Below are 12,878 nucleotides of genomic sequence, written 5' to 3' on the forward strand. Positions count from 1 at the left end.
ATATTGCCCGGATATATTTCACCTTTCACCCGTAGCTCACTACTCTAGTTAAACCTCAGTGGAAAAGGCCTGCTTGTATTTACGCTATCTACACCCTTCATAAATTGGAACATCTCTTAAAAACCTTCCCTCTCACTCCAACGCTTGGGTGAATGCGAACCTCTTCCTAACCTACTCAAACCTTCCCTCCAACTCCCCTCCTCATGTCCGGGCATCATCCTTCTAACTTTTCTATGTACTCCGTCAAAATTATTGATATCGTTTCATGCAGGTTGGTGACCAGAACACATACAATACTCGATATTAGGCATTACCGACGTCTTATACAACTTCAGCATAGCATCACAATCCCTGTACTCGTCGCTTCGATGTTTGAAGGTCGATGTGCCTATAGTTCTCTTTACAACCCTATCTGCCTGCGACGCCCACCTTCAAGGGATTATGGGTCAGTCTTCCCAGGTCCCCCGTTATACTGCACTACTCAATGCCCCACCCCACCACCTTTTACACTGTAAGTCCTATCACGGGTTTGTCCTCCCCAAAGTGATACACCACACACTGACCTGTATTCAAGACTATCAGCCACTCTCGCTGTTTACCACTCATCCAATCTTGGGATCATTCGCAAATCTGCAGAGTGAATTCATCAGACTGTCGGTCAGATCGTTGATATATACAACACACAGCAATGGACTCAGTGCAACTCCCTGCGGTACACACATCAACTACAGGCCTCCAGTTAGCGAGGCCACTACCTACTACCACCCTCTGGATTCTGCCTCTAGGACAGGGGTTTCCAATATTTTTATTGCCTGGAGCCCTACGATTAACCGAGGGGTCCGTGGATACAAGGAAGGGAACCCCTGCTGTCAACCAATGTTGCATCCCAATTTACTACCGCATTCACAGTGACAAAACACGGAACACTCCGGACCAACCTCTCAGCCCGACATTGACATAGGCCTTTTTTCTAAAGTCCAGCCGGACATGAGCCACTGCGATACCTTCATCAGCTTTCCTGGTCACCTCCGCGAAAAAACCTTGTAAGATTGGTTCAGGCACGACCTAACACGCACAGACCTAATAAGGCCGGGTCTAACCACATATTCTATCCCGTAGTCCCAGAATCCTTCTTAAGCAACAGAATATAATAGCAGCCATCCAGTTCTCAGGACACCTGACCGCTGACAGACCTCGGCAGACCCAAATGCGGTGGAACTAACACGCCCGGCAGATTGTGAGAATGAGAGCATTTTGAAATTTATTTTGAGTTATAGAATAATGAGCCGTTTGCCTTTGGTTTACTAATCTGGGCTTGGAGTGCTCTATAAATCTCCGCACTGAGTGCAGTATTGATCCGGTTGCATGGCGGCCCGGTATGGCAACAACAATGCCACAGAACGGAAACACCTGCACAAGGTAGTGGATGCATCCCATCCCATCACAGGAAAAGCCCCACACACACCCCGACAGGTGAAAACACAGGAAACTAGCGACACATCTACAACCTGTGACGTCACAAGGAAGCAGAAGGCATAAACAAGAGCGCCCCACCTTCCAGGTGATTCTCTTCTACCCCGGCTTCCATCGGAAAGAGACACAAGACCAGGTTTGGGAACAGTTCGTCTCCTCCGACCATCAGGTTCCTGAAACAACGCGGATTACTTCACTCACCGCAAAACTGAACAGATTCCACAACCATGGACACATTTTCAATGACTCTGAAAGTCATGTTCTCGTAATATTGATGTGATGTATTCATCTATCAAGTTATCTATTTTTCTGTCTGTCTAATTTTTCTATTTACCTATATCTATCTATCTATCTATCTATCTATCTATCTATCTATCTATCTATCTATCTATCTATTATCTATCTATCTATCTATCTATCTATCTATTCATTCATTCACTCATTAATTTACTTACTTACTTACGGTTTTGCATTATTATTGACTCCCTCCGTTGGCCAGTGTGAACCATGGATGATGCGACCGAGTTGTCTCCCTGATACACAAGCCAATATGCATAAGCCATTGCAACAGGACACGCAGAGCACTTTGTTGCCCCGTAGCTGTTGCTCCGGACTTTTCCTCGTAGTTTGCCCACCCGAAGCTTTCCCCAGGACTGGGTTTTGTCGTAGGTTGAGAACAGAATTTTTCCATCTCCGTGATGAGTGCCAACCCCGGCTGACAAGCCCCATCCGTCCGAAACCATGGTGAGCCGCCTCTGCTTCTCATCCTGTCAATAGAAATGGTTCCCGCCCGGCTTAGCAGTTCACAATCATGTGAAGGTCAGGAGCTGGACTTGTTTAGGTGTAGACAACTCAGAGGTTGCTTGGGAAACACACCATTGAGAGAATTTTTATGTACTGGGAGTTAATCAGCATTACCAACCCCCGTCTATCTCAAGCATAATGAACTCTTTCGTTCTGATTTTTATTTAGTTTTTTTTTTCAGCTCAAGCTGGTCCAACTTGCTGTACGTGCAGAGCCGAGGACACTTATTCTGGAGTTGTATAGTATTGTGGCTTTCTGGAGATTACATGTCTATTGCTGTGTAAGTCTAACTGTTTAATACTAATGCATGGTGTCATTGGGGATGAGACCAGTTGTGAATATTACTATTCGACAATGTATACTAGACAATGTCTGTTCGGGAGGGTCCTAAGCTAATCTGGTGGAGGATTGGAACCGGATTGGATCGTGCAGATGATGAACTGGTCGGTTTACAGAGCCAGTGGGTAGAGAGACTTCTTAACAAAGAGAGGATGATCATGGGGCAAAATTGCAGACAACAGGATGTTGCATTGCAGAAGGTGGAGAAAAATCGAAAACGGTGAATGTAGGACTAAAGGTGTTATACTTGAAAGCGGACAGTATATGGAATAAGGGAGAGGAACTTGTAGCACAGCTACAGATTGGCGAGTAAGGAGTTGCGGGCATCACTGAACAATGGCTGAGAGAAGATTTTAACTGGGAGCTTAACTTCCCAAAATTAATACTGTATTTGGAGGACAGGCAGATAGGTCGAGGGGTTGGTGTCCGCTCTGTTAGTAAAAACAAAATGAAATCAAATCATAAAAAAATAGGTGACATGGTGTTGAAAGGTGTTGATTCATTGTGGGTGGAATTAACAAACTGCGAAAATAAAGAACAGACCCTGATGGGGAAGTTATATACAGACCTCCAAACCAGAGTAAAGATGTTGTTTGCAAATACAACGGGAGGTAGAAAATATATGCCAAGCGGGCAATGTTCCGATCATCATGAGCGATTTCAATATACAGGGTAGATTGGGAAAATGAGGTTGGTGCCAGATCCAAACAGGGGGAACCTTCTGGAAATGGAAAATACATGTCAAGCGGGCAATGTTCCGATCATCATGAGCGATTTCAATATACAGTAGATTGGGAAAATGAGGTTGGAGCCAGATTCTAAACTGGGGGGATTTCTGGAATGGAAAATACATGTCAAGGCGGGCAATGTTCCGATCATCATGACGATTTCAATATACAGATAGATTGGGAAAATGAGGTGGTGCCAGATCCAAACAGGGGGAACTTCTGGAATGCCTCCAAGATGGCTTTTCGACCAGCTCTGGTTGAGCCCAACGGCGGGATCAGCTGTTCTCGATTCGGTGTTGTGCAATGAACGGAAGTTGATTGTAGAACTTAAGGTAAAGGAACCCTTCGGGATAAGTGATCATAACATGGTAGAATTCACCCATGCAGTTTCGTCTTATGGTCCTTAAACCCCGATCAGTTTCAATAGCGTTTCAATTTTCTCTTTTAAGTCAGCACATTGCCGGTGTTTTTTTATTTTGATTTACAAAAGTTGTGTGTGCCTGGAATGGCTATTAAGCTGTTGTTGGATCAAGTTCTATTTGTAGTAACGTACGCTGCCTTTTAGGAGTTAGCATTTTAAAGCAAGAACTTGGTGAATGACGCTTGCCACCTGATTTCACCTGTATCAGTAATCACACTGAGTTAATCTGCTGCAGGATCCTGTGCTGCGATCGATTGTTTCTGCTTTCTCGTGACATTGTCGGCTTGAATTTGTCGTTCTTCCTGTATTTTATATTGGTTCAGAGTTCACCACCTTGTGTTGCCACCGTTCCTGGGAAAAGGACTCCAACTCTGAGCCAAACCTTCGACGCTTCCTTGTCGACATCGACTCTGTTCAGATCGTGGGGATGTCCTCCACAGAGAGTCATGTTCTTCCATTGGTTAACCTCTTTCTTTCCCGAAGTGATAAGTTTAATGTTGATTAATGCTCGCGTTGATTGCTAAATCCTGTCTTTCTTGATGAAAAGTTATCTTTCGAAGTTTCATCTGACTAGTGCGTAAACTTATTACGTCTGTTATTCCTCTTCCGCCTCTGTCCGAGGTAAGTGCGCTCGTGTGTATATAGGGTTTTCTAAAATTTTCATTTCAGTTCTTATTTTTCTTTATCAATTTTCCAGATCTGTTTCGAAAAGCAAATACAACGTATTTGCGGCCGAACTGTGTGTTGCTTTTGAAATATTTTCACAATTGAGCTCCTCCTGGCGCATTTTCTTAAGCAGTAAAGTGATTTATTTCCATTTATCACACTATGATCCAATTCGTTTGCATTTTGATATCTCAGGTGTTTATCTGTTTCATTTCCATCCACCGAGTGTATCGTAGCTTTTTGCTCTACTCGCTCTATTGCACCTTTCATTGTGTTTAATGTTCTGTGGTTGTCCAGTCCAAATTACATGTTTCTCTAGTGTGGGGCGGAATTGAATGATTTTTACGAGTCAACATAACAACATGAAAGCTTTCAGATATTCATTCGGGCTTGATTTAGAATTACAGAATCTATTATCAGTTATCTTTACATATTTTCACAAACTCACGGCATGCTTTCTGTTCTTCTGTAATTATATTGCGATTACCTAAGTGAGTGGTGAATAGCTGTGGGATGCATGATGCTGCAATTTTATATCCTGTTTTAAACAGGTAAATTATTATCAATGGTATTATTGCTGGTGCATGTTTTTATTTCCTTTTGCTCTCAGCTCCGACTGCTAAACCCTAAGGCACGAGCATACCTGACACACCTATTTCTCAATTTGTGCGAACTTTCAAGCCATTCTATTTGTGTAAATTATCATGGAGTTCTGGAGATTGACATCGATATTGCTGTGTAGGCCCAATTGTTTAATGCTACTACGTGCTGACTTTCGGATGAGGTCAGATGTAGCTTTCACAATTGAGACAATGCGTTACGAGGATTACCCATCAGCAATAATGATCAGTTAGGTACAGAAGGAGTTTATTTATTGACAAGTACCTTTATTGTCTGAGCTAAATCAGCACGTGAATGTACACAGCGGACTAAGTTTCCATGAACCTGGGTAAACTTTCAAATAATCGAAATGATGATTACCGGTGAGGAGTAGGGTTCCACAGGGCTCCATGTTGGGACCGATTCTTCTTACGTTTCATGTCAATGATTTCAATGATGGAATTCATCTTTTTTTTTGCAATGTTTGCAGACGATATGAAGACAGGTGGATGGGCAGGGAGCTTTGTGTAATTAGAGACGTTACAGAAACCCCGACATAGATGAGGAGAATGGGTAAAGAAATGGCAGATGGAAGGTTCTACCGTCTCTGGTCATGCAAATTCGTAGAAGAAATGAAAGCATTGATTCTTTTCTATATGGAGAGAAAATACAAACAGAAACTCAGCCGCAAAGAGCCCTGGGAGGTCCTGTGTGACAGTCCATAAAGGGAAATTTGCAGGTTGAGTCTGCGGTGAAGAAGGCGTGCAATGTGAGCGTGGATTTCAAGAGAACCAGAATATAAAAGCAAGAAGATAATGCTGAATCTTTATAAAGAACTGGTGTGGCCTCACCTGGAGTGTTCTGAGCTGTTTTCGGCCCCTAATCATAGATGTGTTTGACTGGAGAGATGGTTCAAATTAGTTTCACGACACTGATTCCAGGATTGGATGGCGTGCCATCTGAAGAATGCTTGATCGCTTTTGGTTTGTATTTTCTGAAATTCAGAAAAATTAGGAGTGGTCTCATTGAAAACTATCGACTAGTGAAAGGCCTTGATAGAGTGGGTGTGGAGAGGATTTTACGGAAGGAAATCCTTTTAGGAAGGAATTGAGGAAGAATTCCTTCAGCCAGAGAGTGGTGAATCAGTGGAGTTCTTTACTACGGTCATCTGTGGAGTCGAAGTGTTTCTGTATATTTAATGCACAGTGTGACAGATTCCTGATTGTTCAGGATATGAGTGGATGCGGGTGGAAGACAGAAGTCTGGAGCTAAAAGGAAAATTGGATCAGCCATGAAGGAATGGCGAAGCAGACTCGATGTAACAAATGGTTTAATTCTACTCCGACATATTATGGTCTCATGCCATTGAATATTAACTGGTTAAACAGCCTCATGAGTGGCACCTTCTCAAAGGCCTTCTGAAAATCCAAGAACACAACATCCAACGATTCTCCTGAATCTAACCTGCGTGAAACTTCTTCAAAAATTTCCAGAAGATCTTTTCGTATCGTGGTGATAGACATAACAGAGGGCACAGCCTCAAAACTGAGGAGCGATCTTTTAGAGTAGTTAAGGAGGATTTTATTTAGTCAGATAGCAGTGAATCTGTGGAATTATTTGACACAGACGGCGGTGGGGGCCAAGTCTGTAGGTACATTTAAGGCAGAAGTTAAAAGTTTGCTGATCAGTCAGGGCATTACAGGATATGCCGAGGAGGCAGGTGCGTGGGGTTGAGTGAGAACCGGGATCAGCCATGATAGAACGGCGGAGCAGACTCGATAGGGCTGAACGGCCTAATTCTGCTCCTATGTCTGATAGTCTTATACTGCGAGTGTCTGACACAGTGAAGATTGACACAAAATACTAATTACATTCGGCCGCGATTTCTTTGCTCTATTACTAACTCGCCAGCATCATCTTCCAGAGTACAATATGAACTCGCCTCTCTTTTACTATTTATATATATGAACAGCTCTTGATACTTGATATTATTTGCTCACTTACCTTAATTTTTCATCTTGTCTCTCCTGTGTTCTATTTTTGGTTGTCTCCTGTTGGTTATGTGAAAGCTTTCCAATCCTCTGACTTCCAACTGTGTTATTGCAACATTACGTGACCCCACTTTTGTTTTTTTAATCAAAAGCAGGAGAAAATCTGAGGATGCTGGAAATTCAAGCAACACAAACACAAATTGCTGCAGGAATCTTGGAGGCCAGGCAGCATAAATGGGAAATAGTAAACAGTCGATGTTTCAGCGTGAGACACTTCATTAGGACTAGGAAAAAAAGAGATGAGACGTCAGAAGGAGAAGTGTTGGGGTGAAAGGGATGGAAGAAGTGGTCGGTGATAGGTGAAACTAGGAGAGTGGGAGTGAAGAAGGAAAAAAAACTACTTATGATATAATTTTCTTAACGATTCTTGAAAGCTCATTGCTAATGTCTCGACATCTCTTCCAGATCTCTGGGGGATACCCCATCTGTTCGAGGTGACCTATTTACCTTCAGATCTTTGTGTTTCCCAAGAACCTTCTCCCGTGTAACTTAATTTCACACATTCTGACCACTGACATCTGAGGCTTCCATATTCCTGTCAAGGTCTTCCACGGATAAGAGTGATGTACAATACTTATTCATTTCATCTGCCATCCCTTTGACCCTCCACCCCATTACTACCTCTCCAGCATTATTTTCCAGTGGTTTCATATCCACTTCTAACTGTTTTTTACAGTACATGTACCTGAAGAAAACTTTGGCATCCTCTTGAATATTACTGCCTAGTTCACCTATGTATTCCATCTTTTCCTTCTTAATTATTTTAGTTGCTTTCTGTTGGTTTTTAAAATCTTCCCAATTCTCTAACATCCGAGTAATTCTTGCTCTATGCCCTCTCTTTGTTTTTTATATTGTCTTTGATTTCTCTTATCAGCCACGGCTTTGTCACCTTTAGAATACTACTTCCTCTTTGTGATGTATATATCGTGTGCCTTCCTAATTTCTTCCAGAAATTCCAGGCATTGCTGCTCTGTTTTCATCCCTTCCCGTGTTCTTTTCAAATCAATTTTGACCAATTCTTCTCTCTTGCTCTCAAATTCCACATCTGACTTTAATGTCAGGGTAACATTAATGTCACCTTCTCTAATGTCAGGGTGAATTTGATCATATTAAGATCACTGGCCCATAAGAGTTCCTTTAACTCAAGTGACCTAATTAATTCCCGATCATTACAACACCCAATACAGAATATATGATCGCCAACTGGGCTCAAGCACGAGCAGCTCTGAAAAAGCATCTTGTTGGCATTCTAGGAATTTCTCCTCTTGAGACCAACACCATCCTAATTTTCCTAATCACCTGCATGACAATCCCCATGACTACTGTAACATTGTCCTTTTGGCACGCATTTTCTATCTCCCATTTTAATTTGTGGACCACATACTTACTACTGTTTGAGGATCTCTATACAATTCCCATCAGGGATTTTTTCTTCACATTTGTTGTTCCTTAATTCTACCCACAAAGATTCTACACCTTCTAAACTTTCTACACTTTCCACTGATTTTATTTAATATTTTAACAACAGAGCCACACAGCCTTCAACCGGCTTGTTATTTCAAGAAACACATAATTATTTGGGAAACAGGATGAAGATGCCAGGAATCTAGAGAACTACACACAAAGCGCTGGAGGAGCTCAGCATGTCAGGCAGCATCTATGGATGGGAATCAACATTTAGGGCCAAGACTCTTCTTTGGGACTCCTGATACCCACTTTTCAAAAAAAAATCAACAAGCAATGAAAATAGAAAGTAGTGCGACGTAGGGAAAAGCTTTGAGAAAATTTATTTCAAGGCCGAAAAAATAACCTGCCAAACAGAGCTCAATAGTTAACAAATACAACAAAGGCAACAAACACTTTGAGCAATATCGATATTGACTTTCTTAATGGAAATATCTTGGTTCTATTTCATTCAGTAAAATTCACAAAGATAAATAAGAACTGAAATGACAACTTTAGAAAAGTCTATTTTCAGTCAGACCCGCTTAGATTAACACTACTTCGGACAGAAGGAGGAAGAGGAATAACACACATGAGAAACAATCACACAACAGGCAGGTGAAACTTCGAAGTATATATTTTCATCAAAAATGAACAGGATTCAGCACTCCATGTGTGTATATGCAATCGTGAATAGAAATACAGACCAGAAAACTTAAATGAGAGGCCAACTCAGAAAAATAAATCATCACTCTGGAAGAAAACACTAACCAGTGGAATGAGTATGACCCTCCATGCGAGACATCCCAACGATCTGGGCAGACTAGATATTGACAAGGAAGCATCGAGCACCTGACTGGGTGTTGGAGACCTTTTCCCAGAAACAGAGGGGTTCATGCGGAAATACAGGACAAGCTGGTTAACAAAAAGAAAATAAAAGAAATACGGTAAAAAAAAAAGGCAATCAATGCAGAAAATGCCAAGAGAAACCAGCCGCAGTCCAACATATTCCAGGACACTGCAGCGGTTTAAGTCAATCTGATTACTTATGCAGTTACAATTAAGTGGCAAATATCATTCACCACAATCTTGCTTTAAAACACCAACTTATAAATGACCACCATAACTTCAGTATGGCAACATAAATTCAAGCCTGATCCAGTTAGGGACAGAATCTCACCTTTTATATGACAATCAATACATTATTACAGATAGGATAATCTAAAATATCCACACGGATTTAACATTATAGGATTACCAAGCAGGAACAACTCCCTCAATAGATATCACCATTCTCAACACACACATGTGCTTCCAGACAATGGGGCACCTCACCACAGGCATTGTTTCTGTCATCAGTCAGACAAACAAAAGATTTTCTCTGTCCATCTGCTTCCAAATGTTGCTATTCTGTCATTCGTTGCCACGCCCTGCTACTGATTCCCTTCTCCTCATCATACGTTCTTACCCCGACCATCGTCCAGAGCCTCAAACTCTGCCCTGTGCGGACCCGCCTCTGGTTTCTGACCCTGCTCTGTTGAACATCCAAACTGAGGGTTCCCATTCCGATTACAGTCTTTAGGACAGTGGTGTTCTCTGGCAACCTTTCAGAAGCAGAGAAAATGACCCAGAATGTGCAAATGAGCCCTGAATAAGGAGGTTAACTCCCTATGTGATTCTTACTCGGCGCGGAGATTTGAGGGGCGAGCAATATCTCAGACAGAACTGCAGTCAGCTCGACTTGTTCAGTCTGCAGCAAATTCAAGGGAATTTCACCCACGGAATGGTGACTGGAACCCGTCACCACAGGGAGAGTGACAGATGAACAACAGGGGAGGATTTATAAGGACTGTCGTGGAACAGAATCACTAGACGGGTCCAGCAGGCCTGAGTACAATACCTGTGCTATAAATTCACTAAGTACCAAATCCAGAGTTTGAAACAAACTGACTTATTTGTCACAGATCCAGAATATTAAACTCCAGTCCCATTAAAGGTGAATGTGCAGCAGAAGAAACTCCTCCCATGCCCAGTGACCAGGGTGCAGAACTGGGTGTGGTGATCAGCAGCAATAATTGCAGAGTTCAGCACCGACAGACACTCTCGAAATTGCATTCAGCAATGGTGATGGTCAAATATCCAGCACGCAGCTTACTGAAGCCTTAACCCCAGTGTGAACCCGGCAGTGTGTCACAGGATTCACTGCTCATGTAACGGCCTCTCTGTAATGTTTCACTGCTGAGGTAATGGTTTCTCTGGAGCAGCAATGTTTAGGTTACGACCAGAGATAACAGGGTTTTGGAGTGCGGGGCTATCCAATGACAGAAGTATTCTTTCTTTTGAGTCTGGAAGAGATATTACAGCGGTCTTTTGCCGGGGAGAGATGAGAAGATTCAAATGGAGAGAGTGGGCCCTTTTTCTTTTTTAAAAAAAATTTCTTTACTAATGCTATGGTCAAAGTAAGAATTAGAAAGCTCAATCATTTAATCACATATTGTGTACTGTCTGCTATTTCGGGGTTCTGATTTGTAACAGGGGACACATCAAGTAGCATCCACCCAAACGATACTGTGAAGCCTCAGTATCTCGAAGAATTTTCACTGGTACCGGGGTTGACCGTTCATTTACTAATACAAATCTATCTGACATAAAATGATCGAACCCCTTCTTAACTCGGTCAGACCTCTCAGTCCTTACCTGAGCCTCAACAGAATGTTCAGAACCCTGTGGGTTTATAGGTGCTTCAACATACTGACCACGGGCATTTGGGACTGCCTCCTATTCTTTTTTCTTCTTCAGGACGGAACAATTAGCCATCATATGAGCAGCTTTCTTAGAATAGTAACAAGTAAGACCAGAATATTTCTCCTTCAACTGTTTCCCTTCATCTTTACTTTTGTCACTAGTCCCAGCTTTAATTTCTGGTTTACCCTGGTTATCCCTGCTACTCTTTTGGAAACTCTTATTTGGGATAAACTTAACCTTATGAGTTAAAGCAAACTCATCTGCTAATCTAGCTGACTCCTGCAAAGTGGCAGCATCCTTTTCATCTAAATACGTCTTTATGTCATCAAGGATGCAACCTTTGAGTTCTTCAATTAAAGCCAACTCTTTCAAGCTGTTAAAATCATCATTCACATTTTTACATGTGCACCAGTGGGTAATACACATAAACTTCTCATAAGCAAATTCCATAAAAGTCTGGTTGATAGATTTCCTCAAATTTCTAAACTTCTGCCTGTATGCTTCTGAAACCAACTCGTAAGCTTTGAGCACAGCCTGTTTCACTATGTCATAATCAGCTAATTCATCAACTGTCAAAGCAGAATAGGCTTGCTGAGCCTTCCCCTTAATCACACTTTGTAAGAGAATAGGCCATTTTATTTTTTGATTTGTTAAGAGGAGTTGTGGTTTCTTGATTATATTTATAACAGCATAACATTCTACTTCAAGTCAAGTCTAATCACTAATATTGTCATTTCGACCATAACTGCTGGCACAGTACATAGTAAAAATGAGACAACGTTTTTCAGGACAATGGTGTTACATGACACAGTAAAAAAACTACTTATCTGATTTTCTCAATATATACTTATTTGCCGTTTATACGTCTTTCGTATTATCTGTTTGCTAAAACCTCCGCTGATTTGTATTTTTTATTGGAAAATCAATAAAAAGATTGAAAAATGAATGAAATGAGAATAGGCCAACCCTCGTTTGGCCACTTTAAACTCTGAGCAACCTTCTCAAAATGCTGAAAGTATTTATCAACCTCTGCCTCGTCAAACGCAGGTACCAATTTAACTTTCCGACTGGCCTCAAACTTATCACCAGAATACCTTTCCTGCAATCTTTCTATCCTTTCCAGCTCGAGCAGCCTCTGTCTTTCTGCTTCCTCGTTCTGTTTTTCTGCCTCTCTGGCCTCAAATTGCCTTTACCTTACCGTAGCTTAAATCTTTAGATTTTCTAACTTCTACGGGAGCTAAAGCTCACGAGGTTTACTTTCAGGAAACACCTCCAACTCCTCCACTTTAAACACTCCCTCAGATACATAATGTTCAGCTATTATCCTCTGCATCTGTGCCCTCCTCATTGTCGATTTCACCTTAGCAAGTTTTAACCTTCTAGCAATACTCAACAACTCAATACTTCTGGCGTCATCTAATGCCTCAGAGATTGGCGCTTCCACAATCCTATCCGCATCCGCTGCTGATTTTCCACACACAAATAAATCAAATGGGATTTCCCCAATGAAATCGATAATAAATCAATCAATACGCCCCAAATGAGTACATATTTCGGATGCAGGCCCCAATTTTATTACGAACCATATCACTTTAGAAACAAACAAGC

The sequence above is a fragment of the Hemitrygon akajei genome, unplaced genomic scaffold (genome assembly GCF_048418815.1).
Source record: "Hemitrygon akajei unplaced genomic scaffold, sHemAka1.3 Scf000069, whole genome shotgun sequence".
Classification (NCBI taxonomy): Eukaryota; Metazoa; Chordata; class Chondrichthyes; order Myliobatiformes; family Dasyatidae; genus Hemitrygon; species Hemitrygon akajei.